General features: G+C 48.4%; 1 protein-coding gene across 1 annotated transcript in view; it reads right to left on the bottom strand.

The window, feature by feature from the left end:
• The window catches only part of F13A1 (coagulation factor XIII A chain), a 178,110-nt gene that overhangs the window by 51,581 nt on the left and 105,693 nt on the right, over positions 1-20,836 (bottom strand). The gene's annotated exons all lie outside the window — the stretch shown is intronic.

Raw genomic sequence — 20,836 nt, 5'->3', positions numbered from 1 at the left:
ATACATTTTCCAGGAACTTTTTGAAGAAACCTCATATGTGTGGATTTCAAAAAATTTTTTCATCGAGCTGAATTTATGGTTATTTTCCATGAATGTTTTGAAGTGCTCTCAGAGGATCAAGTATGTGGCACGTATTGCTGATGCCAGTATAATTTGCTATAAGCTCTTTGGAAATTAGCCGACACTTAGTACCGAAATTAAACATGGCATTCTATGATCCAGCTGGTCCAGTCCTATGGATACATGTAGCTGAAAGGCTACATGTCTACCAAGAACTACAGAATAACCACTGCAGAATTATCCCTAGGAACAAAGCCCAGCTATTCCTTCAACAATAAATTGCATGAGTAGTATGTGGCACCATCATTTGGCGGAACAACACACAGCAATGGACATAAACAAGGGATTCTTGTATTTGATCATCTTCTTCATCTCACCCATGCAGGCTATTAAACAAAGAAACCAGAGCAAAAAAGGAGCACACAAAGTATGCATTTACACAAAGTTCAAAAAAGAGACAAAACCATAATAATATGCTAAAAAGAGATGGGGTGGCAATTGGGTGTTTGGTGCAGTGGGTAAGACGTCGCTTGGGGTGCCCACATCCCATATCAAGCGCCAAGGTCCAAGTCACAGGCTCAACTCTGATCCAGCTTCCTGCTCGGGCACCTGGCGGCAGCAGAGAGCAACCGAAGCGCCCGGGTCCCTGCCACCCACACGAGAGACCCAGCTGGACTTCCGTCTCTGTTCTGCAGCGTGGCCCAGGCTTAGGCGTTGTGGATATTCAAGGAAGCAAATTATCAGTTGGAACATCTCCCTTTGCCTCTGCCTCTTTGTCTCTCTGCCTTTCAAACAAATACAGATATAATGAAATAAGTAGAAAGAGGGAAAAATAATTAAGTGAAAAGCTGCATGTTGAACTGGAAGCTCTTTTGGGGTGCCAAGAGGTCTCAGTGGGGGTACGGCCCAGGGTGCTAGGCAAGGCTTAGCAGGATGCTGTGTGCACAGCTTGTGGGGCTGGAGGGTAGTGCATCTGCATGCTGCCGTGCATGGGGAAAGAATGACAGAAGGTGGTAGGTGATCCACCCAGCCAACAACTACGCCTAACACCTCCTGGCTGCCAGGCACTGCTCCACGCCTGGATGCACATCAACACCTCTGATCTTCCCAGCACCCCGTGAGCACAGTACTCTTTTCACTATCACCAGCTTGCAGGGGAGAAGGCTGAGGCACACAGAGATTGGGAATCCTGCCTGAGGGCACACAGCTTTTTAGTGCTAGAGCCCCCATCATATATGCTCTCAAGCACCAAGCTACAATAAAGGAATACAGGGTGTGTGTGGCGGGGAGGGGGGATTGCGAGTTTTTTATGCCAATTATGTGTGCTTTATTCTTTTTTTTTTTTTTTTTTTTGACAGGCAGAGTTAGACAGTGAGAGAGAGGCAGAGAGAAAGATCTTCCTTCCGTTGGTTCACCCCCCAGATGGCCACTAAGGCTGGCGCGCTGCGCCGATCCGAAGCCAGAAGCCAGCTGCCTTCTCCTGGTCTCCCATGGGGTGCAGGGCCCAAGCACTTGGGCCATCCTCCACTGCCTTCCCGGGCCACAGCAGAGAGCTGGCCTGGAAGAGGGGCAACCGGGACAGAACCGGCACCCCAACTTGGACTAGAACCCGGAGTGCTGGCGCTGCAGGTGGAGGATTAGCTAAGTGAGCCGCGACGCCGGCCCGTGTGCTTTATTCTTAGGCAGTAAGAAACCGATGCAGTAAGTCAAGAAGGAGAGAGGAATTGCAAGTCAGTGTGTGGCAGATGGAGAAGCAAGACTGCAGCTGGAGCCCAGTCTGCTCCTGGCCTCCCCACCCAAGCCCCGTGATGACCAACACGGTGGTCGCCAGGAGCGGCTGTTACTGGGGAGAGGAGGAGCCTTGCAGAGGGACACTCAGTGGGCTTGTGATGATGCGGGGGGCCTGGGTGAGCCCGAGGAAGACTTTTACTTCTCCAGGGAGTACGATGTTTTGTATTGCCAAGACTCTGAAGGGAGGAGGAAGGAGAGGTTTGTGTTGCGTGTGCTGTTGCATGCGACTGGCTTAATTCTGGACACGACCAGCTTGTGTGCCTGTGGGACAGCCAGGAGGGCTTCGATGATGTTGATGATGGTGATGGTGACGTCACCAGAATCCTCACGGCTGATGGAGGAGGTGGTATAAAAGTCCGCTGGGGAGAGACTGGTGCTGTGGCTCAGATGGTTAAGCTGCCAACTGTGATGCCGGCATCCCAGACTGGAGTGCTGGCTGGAGCCCCAGCTGCTCCACTTCTGCTCCAGCTCCCTGCCAGTGCGTCTAGGAAGACAGCTGATGGCCCCTGCCACCCGTGTGGGAGACCCGGGTGGAGTTCCTGGCCCCTGACTCAGGGCCCCTGAGGAGTTCCTGGGCCCCTGACCTGGCCCAGCCCTGGCTGCTGCAGCTGTTGGGCGAGCGAAACAGCAGATGGAAGATCTCTCTTTCCTCTCGCCATCTGTTGCTTGGCCTTTCAAATAAATAAACAAATCTTTAAAAAAAAGTCAGCTGGGAAGTGATGGGAAGTGGACAGGGAGATGTAGAGTCTTCTGAAGGAGCCAGCGAGGCTGTGAAGTTGGAAGAAAAGAAGAGGCGGTGATGACAACGTAGTGCAATGCAATGCATGCCCTGGCCATCTGCAGTGGGCGAGGTCGGGGTGTGCCGGCGGAAGAGCTGGTGGAGCAGGAGTGGGAACCACAGAGGGGCTCCTCTACCGAGGATTCCAGAGGGGGAAGGAGGCAGGGTCTGTGGGGCGAGGAGGCACACGCAGATGTGGCTGAGGGTGCAGGCGTGGCGGTCTCTGAGCTGGAGCAAGACCTCCGTCCCCACCTGAGAGCCTCTGTCTTGCCCGAAGCCTGTGCGATTTAAACAGCGCCCTGCCAGCCTCTCGGACAGCAGGGGCTGCCCCAGCAGGCAGAGGGCTCCAGACAAAGGCAGCAATAAAGCACTGGCAATCCCAGATGGACGTGGCCCCAGCTTCACTCGCAAGGCGTGGCGTGGCGTGGCGTGTAGCAACCCTGGCTTGCACTGCCGCTCCCCCACCTGCACGCACAGGCTCTGGAGGGTCTTGATTTAAATGCAAATCTCCTTGGCAAAGTCAGCCTGCAACAAGATAAATATGCTTTGCATTTCAGATCTCAGGTAAAGACTTTTCTTTGAAGATCATATTTCTTTCCAAATGACCAGCACAGGGAAAGGTTTCTTTTCTCTCCCTGCGATACCTAATTAGTTACAGGAGAACTCCCTGCCAGTTTCACTTCTGACCGAGAGGCGATCTGCGCGTTTGGGGTGGGAGAGCTTCCGAACAAGGTCAAGGGAAGGCAAGCCATGGCTCCCCTTGGGGCTGGGCCTCCCGCAGTGAGTGGAGAGGCAGCGGCTGGGTCCCCAGACAGGGCATGAGCGGAGGGAGGAGGTGCTCTGTCTGTGGTCTGCCCTGGGGATCTCCGCTCAGGGGCCACTTGGCCACGATGGCTTCCTTTTGGCTTAGGCGACTGTGTATGCTCGAACGTCACCTCCCACGTCCTCCATGAAAGGGACGGTTATGTAATCTACAGATATTTCTTTCTCTGTTGATTTTGTACATTTATACGGCATAGAGGGAAATTCAGAGGAAAGGGCAAAATTTGTCTCTGGCCTCTATCCAGCTGTTAATGAATGAATAAAGACAGAGAGACAGAAGGAGAGAGAGAGGTAGCTCCTATTTGCTGGTTCATTCCTCAAATGCCTGCAACAGCGGAGGCTGGGCCAGGCCTAAGACAGGAGCCAGGAACTGAATGCAGGGCTCCCAGGTGGGGAGCCGGAGCCCACCTGCTGCCCTCAGGGGCATTAGCAGGACACTGGATTCAGGAGTCAGAGGCAGCGTTCAGCCTGGGTGCCCTGCTCTGGGATGTGGAACTCCAAGCAGCAGCTTCACCGTTACCCCGAATGCCCATCCTCAACCCAGCAGTTGGATGCGATTCACATACATTTTGGAGGATTTAAGTTTCCCTATAGAATCTGAGAAACTTTGGCCTGAAAAACTTCTTTTGGCAGCTCTTTTTAAAACATCCGTCACTGATAAATAATAATTGAATATATTTATGGGGTACAATGTGATGTTTTGATTCATGTACACATTATGGAATGATTAAATCAAGCAACTAGTATATCCATCCCTTTACATTTTCATCACTTTTTTTTTGTGGTGAGAACATTTGAAATGTGCCCTTTTCACAACGTTGAAACATACAATACATCACTGTTAACCACAGTCAGTGTCTTGGGCAACAGATCTCAAACACTTGGTCTTTGGTACAGATATTAATTCCACTTCCAAGCTCTCCAGGCTGGAAAATATCTACTGGATTCTGAAATGTGGCTTTCAGTTGCAAGGATTCTTTATCTTGATCCATGATAGTCTCGCCATTTTCATCTTGAAATTTTGTCACTGGGGCTGGCGTTGTGGCGTAGCAGTTAAGCCAGCCACCATCTGTGACACCAGTATCCCAAATGGGCACTGGTTCGAGTCCCAGCCACTCTGCTTCCAATCCAGCTCCTGGTTAATGTGCCTGGGAAAACAGCGGAAGATGGTCCAAATCCCTGGGCCCCTGCATTCACATGGGAGACCCAGCTGGGGTTCAAGGGCAGTGTGCATGTTTGAACACACGTATGTATGGACGGAGGGCAGGATTTTAAATGATTTGCACAACGCTCACCCTGCATAATTCCCTCCTCTTGAGTGTGGGTTAACTCTGTGAATAAGGGACGATATTATTGCTGCAATTATTTTACTTTGTGAGCCAAGGAATGCTTTGCAAATGTGATTAAGGTTGCTAATCTGTTGAGTCTGCATCAGTGAAAAAGGAGATTATTATCAGAGTACATCTGACCTAATCAGATGAGCCCTTTCAGTTTCGATCTGGAGGTTAGACACAGCAGGTCAAGGACTGGAAGCAGCAGAAAAATTCTTCTGACGGCCTCGGATATGGAAGCTTTCAGAATGAACTTGGAAGAGGACTCCGGACACCAGATGGGACCACAGTCCCCACCCACACTTGGGTGACAATCCTTTTAGACCCTGAGCTGAAGACTCGGTCAGCCTTGGCCCAACCTCTTGACCCACAGAAACTGGTTGATAATAAATTTGTGCTACTTTGGGGGCACCGGATTCTGTCCCGGTTGCCCCTCTTCCAGGCCAGCTCTCTGCTGTGGCCAGGGAGTGCAGTGGAGGATGGCCCAAGTGCTTGGGCCCTGCACCCCATGGGAGACCAGGAGAAGCACCTGGCTCCTGCCATCGGATCAGCGCGGTGCGCCGGCCGCAGCGGCCATTGGAGGGTGAACCAACGGCAAAGGAAGACCTTTCTCTCTCTCTCTCACTGTCCACTCTGCCTGTCAAAAAAAAAATTTGTGCTACTTTGACCCACTAAATTTGTGGTATTTTACTATATAGCAACAAAAAATGGATTTAATACACAAAAAGAAAATTTAGAAATTCATGCACATGAGAGGCCTTCAAAATGTTCAAAGAAAGGCTATGCATAGAGTTCAATTTTTTGGCATCAAAATAAACTTATTTTATAATTCCATTTTCCAGAACTTTTTGAGGTAGCCTCATATTAAGGAATATTTAACAAAATGTTAAAAATATTCTGAGTATTTGGAAAGTGGATGACTCTTGCTTTTGTATTTCTTTTCTAATATGTAAAATATTTTTGTTACCAACACACATGAATTTCTCCCAAAAACATTACGAGGATTTTTTTAAAGCAAAAATAGGTAGAACACAGTTCTAAAATCCGCCCTGGTCCTAACAGTTGGCTGAAGCCCCATCCTGAAATGCAGGAGCCCATGGGAGTGGTGGAGGATGGGACAGCAAGGAGCCCTTTACTATCTGGAACTTGGCTAGCTGCTTAAGCACTACACTGGGTCATCCCATTTGCCATCTGCCCAGTAAGCTTTCCGAGAAAAAGAGTCTTTTCCAGACAAGAGGTCGCTATGGGTTTGTGATTTTGTTTGTACGGCTTTATCAGGGCTCCAGGGAGAGCATGAGCAAGATCCTGGGGAAGCCCTAGAGGAGATGGCTTGGACCAAATGCTTTGCGCTCGGAAGGCGCGTGTTTGAGTTCTGTTGCTGCAGACGTCTGTAGGCAGCAGAAGCAGGCTGCCTTGCATATTCTGTGTACGGGTAGAGCAGGGGTGTGGAAGCACCTCCCAGGCTCTGCTGTAAGCTCCTCATACAGGCAGGGACGCTGGTGGCAGAAACTCAGTACACTCTTGGGTTATGGAACTCCAGCCATTCCAAGGGCAGTGGGGAGCAGGGGGCTGGGAACTGTTGGGGAGAAGTGGAAACAATTTGGGGGATCCTGAGGCTTCTCTAGCAGGATGTTTGAAAGAAGAAATGAAAGCTAGGACTGAGGAGAAGCTTCATGTGGTGCTAGTGGGCGCCACAGAGGAAGCATGATGACAGACGACAGACAGAGAGGGACTATCAGAGGTGGGCCGGATGGGAGGTGGCTGGAGGAAACTTTGACTGGCACAGAAGCATCGCACTTCGTCATCAGCATACAGCTGCCCCTTGGGGTGCTGAAGCCAGCAGGGCCTTGTCTGTCAGCGGCCAGAGGTCCATTCGGGTGACTGCACTGCCCTCTTGGGGGTTCAGTTGCTTCCGTCTCCCCCAGTTGGGCTCACCACAAGAAGCCCTGAGTACAGCCATGCGCAGTCTCATTTGCACAGTGAAGCTGGGAGCCCTGGAAAGGGCACTGTTGCAGAAACCGACTGCCCACCAAGAGACAGGAAAGGAATGCGGGTGTTCATCATTGCTGCCATTGAAGGCAAGGAGTCTACGATGCTCAATGACAAGGAGCGGCTGAAGCCCAGTCTACCGTAGCAGACCCAATGGAGTGGATTGAGGATGGGGGGTGCACTTGAAGTTTCAACATGAATCTGTCAAGTGTACTCGCAGTAGGGGTGCGAGTCAAAGTCATGAATGACTGCTCACACACCCAGGCATGAACCAATTGGATGCTGTGATCAATCAGAAAGGACACAGGTTCTCAATGCTGGCACAGTCCTGGCACACTAGTCCAGATGTATTCAATGACAGACATACTAAATGGTCCCTGCCAGGGGTCAAGTGTCCACTTACAAAGTCTCCTGGACATGTGACCTTCCTTAGTCCCCAGAGTACAGCATTCCTCGTCTCTTCTTAAACTGTCAAGCACAAGCGACTTGAGTATTTATTGAGAGAATTTCACAGCAGCACCACTAATGGCAGTTTTGGAGAAATGACGAGCTGGTCACTCAGGTTTCTTTCTTTCTTTTTGCCTCCTTGCTTTGCTCCCCCTCCTTTGAAGAAATGTTTTTTTCAGTGTAGTACTAGCTACATGAAAAAGACAGGCTGAAACTAAGCATGGCAAACCGAGATGCAAACAGACAAACCCACCAGCAAAGCAAAGCATTAGAGGACAGGACAGAAAACCGAAAGAAACACAGACCGGAAGTGCACAACAAGGTGCTGCCATCCATCCACATAAACCGTATTTGCCGTGGCCAACGAGCACAGGGTGTTCTCTGAGTTCAGCTGGGTCTGCCTGTCAAATTGCTGTCTTGAGTGATACCCCATGCCCCTTCTCCTATCCCTGGTAAAGCACTAGAAATGAAGACAGGATTGCAGTTTGGTTACATTTGCTTATGTACCGCTAACGTATGAAAACATTCCTATAATAAATTCTGGTCAAGTTTTCAATAATTATTGAAGAATCCAACCAACAGGCTCAGTACGTCTCAAAGTGGCTACTTTGCATTAGGAAGCCATTTATGAGGATACTCTGAAGTCGATAGCTCTTATTCTTATAAAGCGTTTCTAGAGGGCTTATTAATCATCAAAAGAAATTAAGTTACATTCAGTATAGCTTAGGTGGTGCATATTTTATTAGCTTCTAATTATTTCTAGTAACCTTTGAGTAGTATATATGATGACTCTCTCAGTCAGAATTTATGATGAATCAGAAAATTACATTTTCTCATTGTGGAAAATGCCTTCGTGTTTCCTATGTGGTTTATTAGGCGACTCCAACTTTCCCATTCTGTCTCATTTCATGAAAACCGTTTGCAATGACTTCTGACTTTTTACTCCTCCCTCCAAAGTTTCACTTTCTTCACTCAGGTGAGACTTGAGAATAGGGACTTCAGGCACTTTTTATTCTAGCAGATTTTCACCTTATAAGAAACTGCCCCTTGGGGCCGGTGCCGTGGCTCACTTGGTTAATCCTCCGCTTGTGGCGCCGGCATCCCATATGGGCGCCAGGTTCTAGTCCCGGTTGCCCCTCTTCCAATCCAGCTCTCTGCTGTGGCCCGGGAGTGCAGTGGAGGATGGCCCAAGTGCTTGGGCCCTGCACCCCATGGAGACCAGGAGGAAGCACCTGGCTCCAGGCTTCGGATTGGCGCAGCACGCTGGCAAGAGCGGCCATTTGTGGGGCGAACCAATGGAAGGAAGACCTTTCTCTCTGTCTCTCTTTCTCACTGTCTAACTCTGTCCAATAAAAAAAAAGAAAAAAAAAGAAATTGCCCCCTTTCTAGTTTTTAAAAAAATGTTTTGTAACCTCCCTCATGACACTGAAATAAAATCTACAGATAGCTTTCTTTACACATAATTTCTAAAATATCAGTGCATTGCCCCACCAAGCACAGGTCAAATGTCACTAAGTGCTGCATATAACGATGAGCTGTATAATGTTTCCATCAACGTTGAGCTCCATATATGAAAGTGGTCCTCTCAGATTATGATGGAGCTGGAATTTTATCTAGTTCTGCTGCAGCCATCATCATATTGTAGCAGAGTGCATCACTCCCACGTTTGTGGTGAGCTGGTGTAAACAAACCTACTGTGCTTCCAGTCATATCATGGTGGAGCAACCCAGTTATCTACAGTGCATAGTACTTGATAGATAATGATACTAAGTGACTATGTTACTGCTTACGTATTTATCACAGTATATTCTTTATCATTTCTGGGAGGATACTTAGACTTCCAAACATGTATGTATGACAGGTTATACCGGCAGCAGTCTGAATCTTGTATTTACCACTGTGATGTTCGCACAACCATGGAATTGGTCAATGACGTATTTTCAGGACATATTCACATTGTTAAGGAATGCATCACTGCACATAAAATAACGTGCATTTCAGCAAATATATGTAAGGAAGACTATGCCAGATGCCAAACATATCCCTACAAAATTTTTAAAAAATCCCAACAAGCGTAGCAGACCTGATACCATAGCAGACCTTATGATAAGGGTAGCATAAGGCTGGGCCTTGGGAAATACTTCCAGAAATTGTTCCTTCATGAAGTGAGGAGAATGTTAGCAAAAATGATGAAAATCAATGTTTCCAGAATGTTGCAAATGAATCAGACTTGCAACAAGTCAACAAAAGCAGGAAGCATCCATAAGAGCGGTGTGTTTCATGAAGTTTCCATTTACCTTATTCCCACCACCAGTTCCACACCTCCACGGTCATCATGAAAACAGTCTAGCATCTATACAAACCTGCAATAGGGTTGGAACTCCTCAAAACTCCTTACCCCCAGATTGTCTGGCAGATCTCTGAAAATTTCTATTCTTAGGACTTGTTTTTATTTGATTTCATACAAAGATCACCCTGCACAAATAACCCTATCCATAGGATGTGCTTCAAAAACAATTAGTAACAATCGCTTAATAGCATGATCAAAAGGGGTGGTATTACTGGGTGCTAATAGAAGGCAAATCATAAACCTTAGAGAGAAAAATAAGGGCATGAGGTGCATAAAGGGAGTTTTGGAAAATTCTGCCATATTCCTGAGGGTGTAGATGGGCAGGCACATATATAGGCCTGGGGACTGCCAAGAAGTCTCCAAGATTGTTCTGAACTTTCACATCTGGTTGACTTTGAGTGTCTACAAGCTACAAGTAAAGGCTATGCCAGCACTGTAACCTGCCTATTGGAGCATTAAATACTTCCTCAACACACACACACACACACACACACACCTTCTTGCTAAGGCTTGGGATTTACTGGCTTGGGGATTTAAGGAAATTTCTGTCCAATTGCTATCTGACCATTAGACTTCACTGATCGTAAATGATAAGAAATACCGACTTCACAGAATTAGTCCAGCAAAGTCACTAGCTCAACAAGCAGCAGAAACACCAGTAAGAACAATAAACATAACAACAGACTCTAAGGAGCAGAAAATCCAATTCTCTGAGTTTTTCACATTAAATTATTTAGAATACAGAATTTTTAGCCAAAAATCTTGACACAAAAACACACAAAAATTCAGTCCATAAATAGCACAAAGGGAACCAAGAGGAACAGTCATTAAGGACAGGAAGGCATTGGACTTACTAGACAGATATTTAAAACCAGATATTGTAGCCGGCGCCGTGGCTCAATAGGCTAATCCTCCACCTTGCGGCGCCGGCACACCGGGTTCTAGTCCCGGTCGGGGCGCCGGATTCTGTCCCGGTTGCCCCTCTTCCAGGCCAGCTCTCTGCTATGGCCAGGGAGTGCAGTGGAGGATGGCCCAGGTGCTTGGGCCCTGCACCCCATGGGAGACCAGGAAAAGCACCTGGATCCTGGCTCCTGCCATCGGATCAGCGTGGTGCGCCAGCTGCAGCGGCGGCCATTGGAGGGTGAACCAACGGCAAAGGAAGACCTTTCTCTCTCTGTCTCTCTCTCTCACTGTCCACTCTTCCTGTCAAAAAAAAAAAAAAAAAAAAAAAAAAAAAAAACAACCAGATATTGTAAACATGTTCACAGAATAAAGAAAGTCGCAAAGGTGACATCTCATCAAATAGAGATCATCAAAACACAGGACTTATGGAAAGGAACTGGGGAGAAATTCTAGAGCTGAGAAATACCAGTGACTGAAGTGAGACCTTCAGCAGGGAGTTTCAGTAGCAGATCTGAGCAGGCAGGAGGCAGAATCAGCCAACTTGAAGACAGGCCAGTGGAAGTGATGCAATCCGAACAACAGAAGGACAAAATAGGAAACAAATAAGCAAAAGGGTGTGTGAGATAGGTCAAGTATACCGAGATTCTAATTAGAATTCCACATGGACAGAAAAGAAAGTGGCAGAAAAACATTTGAAGAATAATAGCCAAAAAGTTCCAGATTTGATGAAAAACATTGTGTGCATTGAAGAAGTTAAAAAAAGCCCCAAATCCAAGTAGGATGACCTAAATCCACCTGGAGGCATCATAGCCAAACTGTCAAGAGCTGAAAACAAAGAATCTTTAAGACAGTGTGGGAGAAGGGAAGCATTGGTCAAAGGAATAATCAGTAGAGCGATTTCAGTCTTTTTTTTCTTATTTTATTCTTTATTTTTTCTTTTCTACTTTTATTTCTACTTGACACTACATATAGAGGTTAACTCAAAGTAAATCCAAGATCTAGATGAGAGGCCGTAAAACTACAAACTTTCAGAAGGGAAAACATGAATACATCGTTGTGACTTCAGATTAGATACTGGTTTCTTTCTTTTCTTTTTTTTTTTAATTTGTTTTTATTTATTTGAAAGGCAGACTTACAGAGAGGTAGAGACAGAGAGAGAGGTCTTCTATCTGCTGGTTTGCTCCCCAAATGGCCACAACGACTGGGGCTGGGCAAGGCTGAAGCAAGGAGCCAGGAGCTTCTTCTGGGTCTCCCATGTGGGTACAGGGACCCAAGCACTTGGGTCGTCCTCTGCTGCTTTCCCAGGCACATTAGCAAGAGCTGGATTGGAACTGCTGCAGTCGGGACTCGAACTAGCACCCTTATGAGATGCTAGTACTTCAGGCTGGTGCTTTAACCTGCTACGCCACAGCACTGGCGCCCAGATACTGGTTTCTTAGATATGACAATGAAAATATAAGAAACCCAATTACCAAAAAACCCTGAATTTTATTAAAATTAAAATATTTAGTACATTAAATGACCCCATCAAAAAAGTGGGGAAAAAAGCAGTCAAAAATAGGAGAAAATACTTTCAAGTAATATATATTATTTGGGACTTGTATCCAGAATATATAAAGAACAATCACAATGCAACAATTCAGAGACACATAATCCAGTTCTAAAATGAGACAAGGGTTTGAATAGCCACTTTATCAAAGAAGGTAAACAAATGGCCAAAAAACCCATGAAAAGATGTTCAATGTCGTTAGTCATTAGGAAAATGCAGATTAAATCCACAATGAGATACCACTACACACCCACTAGGATGGCTAGAATCAGAAAATGAAAACAACGGGGACCAGCACTCTGGCAGAGGGGTAAATCTGCCACCTGTGACACTGGCATCCCATATGGGTGCTGCTTTGTGTCTCTGCTCCACTTCTGATCCAGCTCCCTGCTAATGCTCCTGAGAAAGCAGCAAAAGTTGGCTCAAGTGCTGGGTCCCTGCCACCCGCGTGGTAGATCTGGATGAAGCTCCTGACCCAGGCCTGACTCTTGTGACCATCTTGGGAATGAATCAGCTGATGAAAAATCTCTCTCCTTCTCTCTCTCTCCCTCTCCCCTTCTCTGTGTGTAACTCTGACTTTCAAATACATCGATAAATAAGTCTTTTAAAAAGTGGAAAATAATTATGGACAAGAATGTGGAGAAATTGGAAACCCCTGGGCCAGGCTGAAGCCGGGAGCTGGGCTCTCAGTCCAGGTCTCCCACGTGGGCGGCAGGGATCCACTGCTTGCTCTTGGCCAGGCTGAGGCCAGGAGCTGGGATCTCAGTCCAGGTCTCCCACGTGGGCGGCAGGGATCCACTGCTTGATGCTTGAACCAGTGCCTTCTGTCTCCCAGAGTGTGGGTTAACAGGAAGCTGGAGTTGAAAGGGACCTGAGACTTGAACTTGAGCACTCCAATTTGGGATGTGGGCATCTGAAGCAGCATCTTAAGCGAATGCCAAAAGCCCGTCCGACATATTTGTATTCTTTGGAAGTGCCAAATAACATTTTTCAGCCCCATTTTCAACACTTTAGTAAGTATGTATTCGGCATCTATTCTTAGCTCTCTAACGATATATTTTTGTGGGATAGCTCCAGGTGATTTTCATAAAAACGATGTGTTCAAAACTGTGCTTAATGAGATAACATTTGAAAATAAACATCTTCGATCACCATTCAAAACTGGTAACTTGGATGCACCATAAGAGAATTGCACAAACCCTCATATGTTAAGCAGCTTGGTCTATATTCAAAATATTCTATTTTTTTTCTATGCTATTTTATTTGGAATTCGTTTTCAGGTCCTTCTGTTTTTCGTAGTGATTAAAACTGAAGATGCTTTGGGGTGGGCGTCTGGCACAGTGGTTCAGCTGACACTGGGCTGCTTGCATCTTATGTCAGAGTTCTTGGGTTCAAGTCCTGGCTCTGCTCTCCATTCCAGCTCCCTGCTATGCACACCCAGGAGGGCAGTGCTGATGGCTCAAGTACTCGGTACTCAGCGGCTCTCGTGGGAGACCCAGATTGAATTCCTGTCTCCTGACTTCAGCCTGGTCCAGGCCTGATGGTTAGAGGGCACTGGGGGAGTGAATCAGCAGATGGGAGGTCCATCAGTTGATCAAGCTATCTATCTATCTATCTATCTATCTATCTATCTATCTATCAATCATCTATCTCTCTCTGCCTTTCAGATCAATAAAATAAATAGTAATTTTAAAAAACCCTAAAGGTTATGAATAATAAAAGTCCAACTATTTGGAACAAAGAGAGCATCTAAAGTAAGGATGGAACAGTCTAAATATCAAAAATGCTCCTAGAATCTGTAAAGCACCATACAAGTACCAAGCACGCAGCACATATTAGGACGGCAAGCTAGCCGAGGCCGGCTTCCCGGTTTGAAAGCTAGTCAATTTCTGCTCTTAAATGTGCTTTGAAAGGGCTTTTAAAAATAGATTCACACTGTTATTGCAACACAGACTTATTTTGCATTTGGAGTTAAAAAAACAAAACAACAGTACTCCTTCCAAAAAGTATGGAAATAGGGATTTTTTTTAAGAACCAGAAGCACTGAGGCTGGCCAAACAATCACAAACATTGAATGTGATGCCTTCAGTTCCTGTTTCTTTTTTCATTTCTCCCCCTGGGGAGCTGAAATGAAGCCAGTTTGCAAATAGCACCTATATACCAGGGAGCAGCTCCCAGCCTGGCCCATGCAATTCACACAAAACAAACAACAGAAACTGCATACCAGAGGAATGGCCTGGCTGGGAGAAGAGTACAAGTTGATTAAAAATTGGGGCTGGAAAGGATTCTATACCCATCAAAACCAAACTTTCAAATTTACATATGAGACCATAAAGGCCCAGAGAGGTGGAGCAGCTTGTCCAGGGTCACTCAGCTAATTGGTGGCAGGGCAAATCATACTGTGTTGCAAATGAAAGCCAGAGAGGACAAAAGCTCACTGGATGCGGACTTCCACGTCCTGCCAGGATGCGCCAGGTGAGAAAACACAAAACTCGGGCTTTATTTCCACCTGGATCAATGACTGTTAGATTGTTGCTGTTTTGAGTGAAATGTGCTAAATACCTATTAACTGGTTCACAATTATTTAAAAAATTAAATTGGAGAAAATAATCAAATCGACTTAACTTCAAAGGAAAGACAAGAAAGGAGATTAAAAAAAAAAAAAAAAACAACCTGTTCATTCTTTCATCACTCACGGTTTCGACAGTTGCCCTGTGTATCACAGAAAATGTTTAGGCTGGCGCCGCGGCTCAATAGGCTAATCCTCTGCCTGTGGCGCCGGCACACCGGGTTCTTGTCCCGGTCAGGGCGCCGGATTCTGTCCCGGTTGCCTCTCTTCCAGTCCAGCTCTCTGTTGTGGCCCGGGAGTGCAGTGGAGGATGGCCCAAGTGCTTGGGCCCTGCACCCCATGGGAGACCAGGAGAAGCACCTGGCTCCTGCCATCGGATCAGCGTGGCTGGCAGCAGCGCACCGGCCACGGCGGCCATTGGAGGATGAACCAACAGCAAGGGAAAACCTTTCTCTCTGTCTCTCTCTCACTGTCCACTCTGCCTGTCAAAAAATAAAAAATAAAAATAAAATAAAAAAAGAAAATGTTTAAATGTCCAAGCAAGATGGTCTCCTGACCACCGGCCAGTGAGCTGGACCTTGAGAAGCAGCCAGGGTCTAGTCACGGGCTTGGGGTCCACCCGTGCATTCAGCTCGCTTCTCTTTGTATCTACAGGCGCGGACAGAACATGCTCACCTCATTTGTATCCTATTCTCCAGAGAGGGATATGGGGCTACATCTTGGTGAATCCACCGTAAGTTGAAAATATTGTAAGTGAAAAATGCACCCGCTCTCACATGTGTGCTGGCTGGGAAGCACAGTGCCCTGCAGAGCACCGGGGGTTTCTCCTGGGGACCCTGGGCTGACCAGCAACTGTGTTCACTGTAGCTACTCAGCGGCGCCAGAGACTGGACCTCACAGTGCACGCCCAGGAAAAGATCCAAGTTCAACAGTCCACGTATGGCTGCTCCTGAGTGTGGACCACTTTCATACTGCCAGGAAGTCAAAAGATCCTAAGCGAAGCCACCGACCATCATAAGTTAGGGACCATCTTGCCTTGTCGGGAAATCATAAGTTAGGGACCATCTTACTTTGTCGTGAGCAGGACGAATGGGGCACGTAGGAAGGCTTACAAACTAGATTACGGGAGCCATGGGAGCAGTGGCCAGGCAAGCTGCTGGTTCCAAGAGAGCCTGAGAGACTGTTGGGCCCTCTACCTGTAAGAAACCCCGGGGTAGGAGACAGAACCTGGAGGGGATGCTGGGTGGATAGGAGCAGCCAACCCCACCCCCAAACAGTTAGAACCCTACCTGCTGCTTGTGGGTGCACAGCCAGAGTCTTTAGACCCTGCAGGGGGGCAGGGTGGAGATCAAGGGGGTGTTGCTTTCATGAAAGGGAAGACAGCAAAGGCCAGAAGGTTGCAGTGTTCAACCATGGTGGCCACAGTAGTGCATCATGGCTCTGGGTGAAATTCTGTGTCCGTCCGCTTGGTCCCCAAAGCCCGCTGATGACTGATAGACGTATTCCAGCCCTTGAACTACTGCTGCCATGCCCTGTGGCTTCACGTGTAGGCTAAGGCCGCCTTCCGGACTGCAGGGGGTGATGGCTTTGACTCCATGGCCACTTCCCACGGGAACAGCTTTGCTTAGGCTGAAAATGCCTTCTCCTGGTTGCCATGCTGCCCAGCCCACAATATAGCCCTCCTTAGAATGTGAATAGAGTGTTGTGTACGTGGCTGTCTCCCTCATACACAGCTGATGGGGCTGTTCAAGGGCAGAGACTGATCAATTTCTCTGGGCTCCTTAGCACCCAGTATTTGGACATCAGTGTCCGATAAGGGTTTGGGAGATGATGAGATGATGTTTCTGCAGCTCAGGGGGCATTTAAAAATTTTTTCTAACACCATTTATTCATGGCTGGTTCTAGCCCTTGCACTCTACTGCATGCTGGCAAAACAAACAATGCTAAACACAGACAAGATTCTGCTTCCTGTTGGGGGTTACCGGCTGGTGAGTGAGGAGGACACCGTCTCCCACGCGTGCGCCCCAGCTGAAGGACATGTTAACACTTTCACCCAGCAGGAGAGAAGCCTTTCACTGAAATACTTTCCACGGCCCTAATAAAGTGCTCCCAACCCCTGTCTTCTAAAGTTATTTCTCTTTCCACCATGCCCTGTGTCTAATGAGGTGATCAAACCGAGCCTGGCTAAGACAAGGCCGGCCACTGCTGTTCCCTGGACATCCAAGTGAGCCTGACTCTCTCTCCTCCGCGAGCCTTCCTGTTCCCGTGCGCTGTTGGGAAACAGGAAGCCAGTGTCTTCATTAAACTGTCCACGGTGATTCACAGGCGCCGTCCCCAGAGCCTACACATAACTCAGAAGCCATCAGCTCGCTGGGGACAGGCGGCTTCAATCGCTCCTTCCAGGACACGTTACCTCGCATCTGCCGGCTCAGTTTTATTGGCCGCCCTGGGGTCCAATTACTCTGCCCTACTCCGTGCCCTTCCGAGGATCCTGGGCCCCCGCCCCACTGCTTAACAGCTAAGGAGTGTGCTGGTCCCTGCTGGTGTTGACAGCGAGTCCACTCTATGCAACATTACTTACCGCCTCTGTGAGATGAAGTGCTCTCACAGGGGAAATCATAAGACTTCAGGGCAAACCAGGGGGTAGCAAAATGAGCTGTCCGTCCCTAGCAGTCCATGGTCACGGAGAAGAGTCAGAGCCAGGGACGGAGCCCAGATTTTATCAGTCAACCTAAAACACTGCTCCCCCCATATTCCAGCTCCCCCTCCGAAACTCCCTGGCTCCTTCTCTTCTTCTCCCTGCTCTTCTTACAGAGGAGAAGGCTGGAGCTGGAGCAAGGGGCACACGCACACACACACACACACACACCAGGCAGGGAGTAGGCAGGCTGGGATGGGTTTGTTTGACGAGAGCCTGCAGAGGGAAGCCAGTCTGGGGTTGGGGAGAGCTTGAGTGAGGACAACTGCTGCCGAAACCCTTGCTGGAAAAACTCGGGCCCTAGGCTGCCTGCCTGTGCCTCCCTGGGCGTGCAGCGGTCACCTGATGCTCAGAAAATCACTCCCACGCTCACCCAAACCTCGGACGAACGCCTGTGCCCTGGCTCCTCCTTGGCCCGCCAGCCCTGCGGCTCAGGCGGCTCCTGCGGCTTAGAGCGGCTGTCACTCAGTCTAAACAGTATCGCACCTCCCACCTTGCTAAGTACGGGCTGAGTATCACCAGCTAAAGGTCTGGGGACCAGAACTTTGGGATTTAGAATTTTTTTCAATTTCGGTATATGCTCATACACGTAATGTAATTTCTTGGAAATGCATTTATGCTCCATATGCACCTGATTGTACATGTAGCCTGAAGGTAATTTTACACAGCAGTTTTCGTCCACCAGCATTTTGACTGCAACCTGTCCTAGGAGAGGCCGGGTGTGGAACTGTCCACTGGGGGTGTCACGTCCTGCTCCCAGTGGAATGTTGGAGCATCTTTGGTTTTGGATGTTGAGATCAGGGATACTCAATCGGTATTTAACCTGGACGAACTCATTTAATCGTCACAGCCACCCCAACAGGAAACAGCAGCTGCTAAGATCACCTTCATTCTACTGATGAGGAAAACTCAGAGAGGTGAAATCGTTTTCTCAAAGCCACACAGCCAGCTGGCTGTCCCAGCGCGAGCTGACACGGGGGTATGGCTGCAGCAACCCTGGACCGGTTGACACGTCCCGGGCCAGTCCCAACCAACCTCTTGCGTCAGTGAGGGTCATAGGCGTACTCATGGCTCCCCGGAACACCTGGAGCTTCTAAGGTACCCCAGTGTTTGTGCTGGGGATGCACACTTTCCGCTTTCTCTTTAGAAAAATGCTCCCAAGTGGCAGTAACAGCACAGCCAGCATAGGAGACGGAGAGCCCCTCTTTTTTTAACTGCTTCAATGCATTTAGGTGGCTGGCAACATATTGCTGCCAAGAAACGCCAGCTGTGCCACTAATAACAAAGGCAATAAAAACAGCTAACAGTCATTAGACACCTGTTATGCACATCGCCGTGTTCAGCCAAGTAGGGAGTTGGGTTGTCTTCACATTGGAGGCACAGAGAGGCTGTGCTTTGTCCAAGGTCACACAGCAGTCAATAGCAGAACCAGGTAACCCTGTGCCTCTGATTTGAGCCTCTCCCAAGCCAGGTGAGCGTCAGCCATTCAGACAGGCAGATGGGCAGCTGTCACATCCCGGAAACTTGTCATGAGTCAGGCGAGGGGAGGGACGAGGAGCCCAGGGTGGACAGGGCAGGGTGGGCGACGGTGGGGGCCCAGTGCCAGGGCGATGGGATATTGGAGGAACACAGAGCGTCAGGAACAGGATGAGAACTTGGAGCAGGGAGCTAGGAGAGGAAGAGAGCTAGAGTGGCCAAGGACAAGCGAGGTCAGCCTCGCAATGCTGTAGCAGCTCCAGTTCTGTCTCTGGCCTGGTGGCCGCCTGGTGGCTGCCTGGTGGCCGTGCCCCGTGGATCTTGCCATGGGAGACATTTGGGCAATGGAGAGGGAGGAATCGCTTTGAACTTTACTTGGTGACTAAGGTAGTGTGTGTGTGTATGTGTGTGTGTGTGTGTGTGTAAGAGATGAGTGGAGAATGCCAAATAATTCCAATTTTGCCATTCTGGGCTGTCACAGTGCACCCCCAGGGCAGCGATTTTGGTCTGTTTCTGCCCATTCCGCATGCACAATGGCTCTGTCAATCGCTGTTCAAGTCACAGAGCTGAGGTTTTGTCTCCCCCAAGCTCTCCTGCTTACCACGGCTCGCTCTTTCCCCTCCAGAGAAGTGTGCCATCCTTTTATTCATAGGGCTTTGCTACCACTTCCATGACGTCCTTCTGATAATCTCAAAGGAGCGCTTGCCGCTGATGGCGAGTTACAGCCGGGACCCTTTCTTGTAACGGGGCGAGTTCAGGCGCTTCTAACTTTTAATTCTTCTTAAAATGAGCGTACAACTTCCTACCATCCCCACTTGGACATTTTGCCAACCCACATTGCTTTAGCTTTGTTACTTACCAGTAACAAGTGCATGAGACACATTTTGGGCTTAAAAAACTCCACTTCGTTCAGTGCCTGACAATAGTCGAGAGACCCTTCCATTGCCTCCCACAGAGACCTTCATAAATACCCTTTCCATCTCATTTGGACTGCGTGGACCCCAAGGAAAAGGGAATTTCTTTGAGACCTTGACCTCCCTGTAACCGGCACGCAATTCAGCTGTTCAGGGCAGGGAGAGAATCATGCGGTCGGTCTATTTAAACCATTGCAGCTTACTTCTGTTTCTATCTCTGAATACAAAGGGAGCGCACGGGGGCCAGGGATGTGGTGCAGTGGGCAAAGCCTCCATCTGTGATGCCAGCATCCCTCATGGGCACCAGATCGAGTCCTGGCTGCTCCATTTCCAATCCAGCTCCCTGATGATGCACCTGGGAAGGCAGTAGAAGATGGCCAGAGTGCTTGGGTCCCTGCTACCCACACAAGAGACCAGATTGGAGTTCCTGGCTGCTGGCTTCAACCTGGTGAAGCCCTGGCTGTTACAGGTGTTTGTGGAGTGAACCAGTGGAAGGAAGATCTCTCTCTCTCTCCTCCTCTGTCTCTTCCACACTCTCTGTCTTTCAAAGAAATAGATAAATATTTTAAAAATGGAGCACACAGTCAAAGAGAACCCCTGTTTTCCATGCAAGGAGCAATCCTATATCACAGAGGTAAAAATAGATTATGGTTAAGGGCCAGAGGCACTTGGGGTCTACTTGCACCTTACCAGATGTGTGACCTTGAGCAAAGCTCTCTGGCCTCAGTTTCCTGATCTGTGAATGGGAATATGACCAGTGTCTACCTGGTAACACTGTTAAAACAATTATATAAGATCATGTGTACAGAGTGTGGGGAGCAACTCGGACTAGACTAAGTTACTGGAATTAAGACTTATTCTATGCATCTGCTCTCCCACAATATGGCGCTGGGAGAGGAGGAAACAGCTTCTACACAGCTGCCTCCAGTTCAGCTAATAAACTGTAGGACTTGCTCCTGATTGGAGGAGAGCAGCGTACTCGGCGTGTGGGTAGCAGAGTTGGGATTGGTGGAAGAGGACTATAAAGGAGGAGAGAGACGGCATGCACCAGGAACATCTAAGAGGGAACATGTATCTGAGGGAACACCTGTGCAGCCCCCGAGAGAGCCGGCTGGCGGTGTGCCGCTCCCCCGCGGCCCCAACCCGGGAAGAACCAGCA

The sequence above is a fragment of the Oryctolagus cuniculus genome, chromosome 5, assembly GCF_051225735.1.
Source record: "Oryctolagus cuniculus isolate XC-2025 breed Fujian yellow rabbit chromosome 5, ASM5122573v1, whole genome shotgun sequence".
Classification (NCBI taxonomy): domain Eukaryota; kingdom Metazoa; phylum Chordata; class Mammalia; order Lagomorpha; family Leporidae; genus Oryctolagus; species Oryctolagus cuniculus.
Note: the sequence above shows the minus strand (reverse complement) of the source record. Positions and strands in the feature narration are given on the sequence as shown.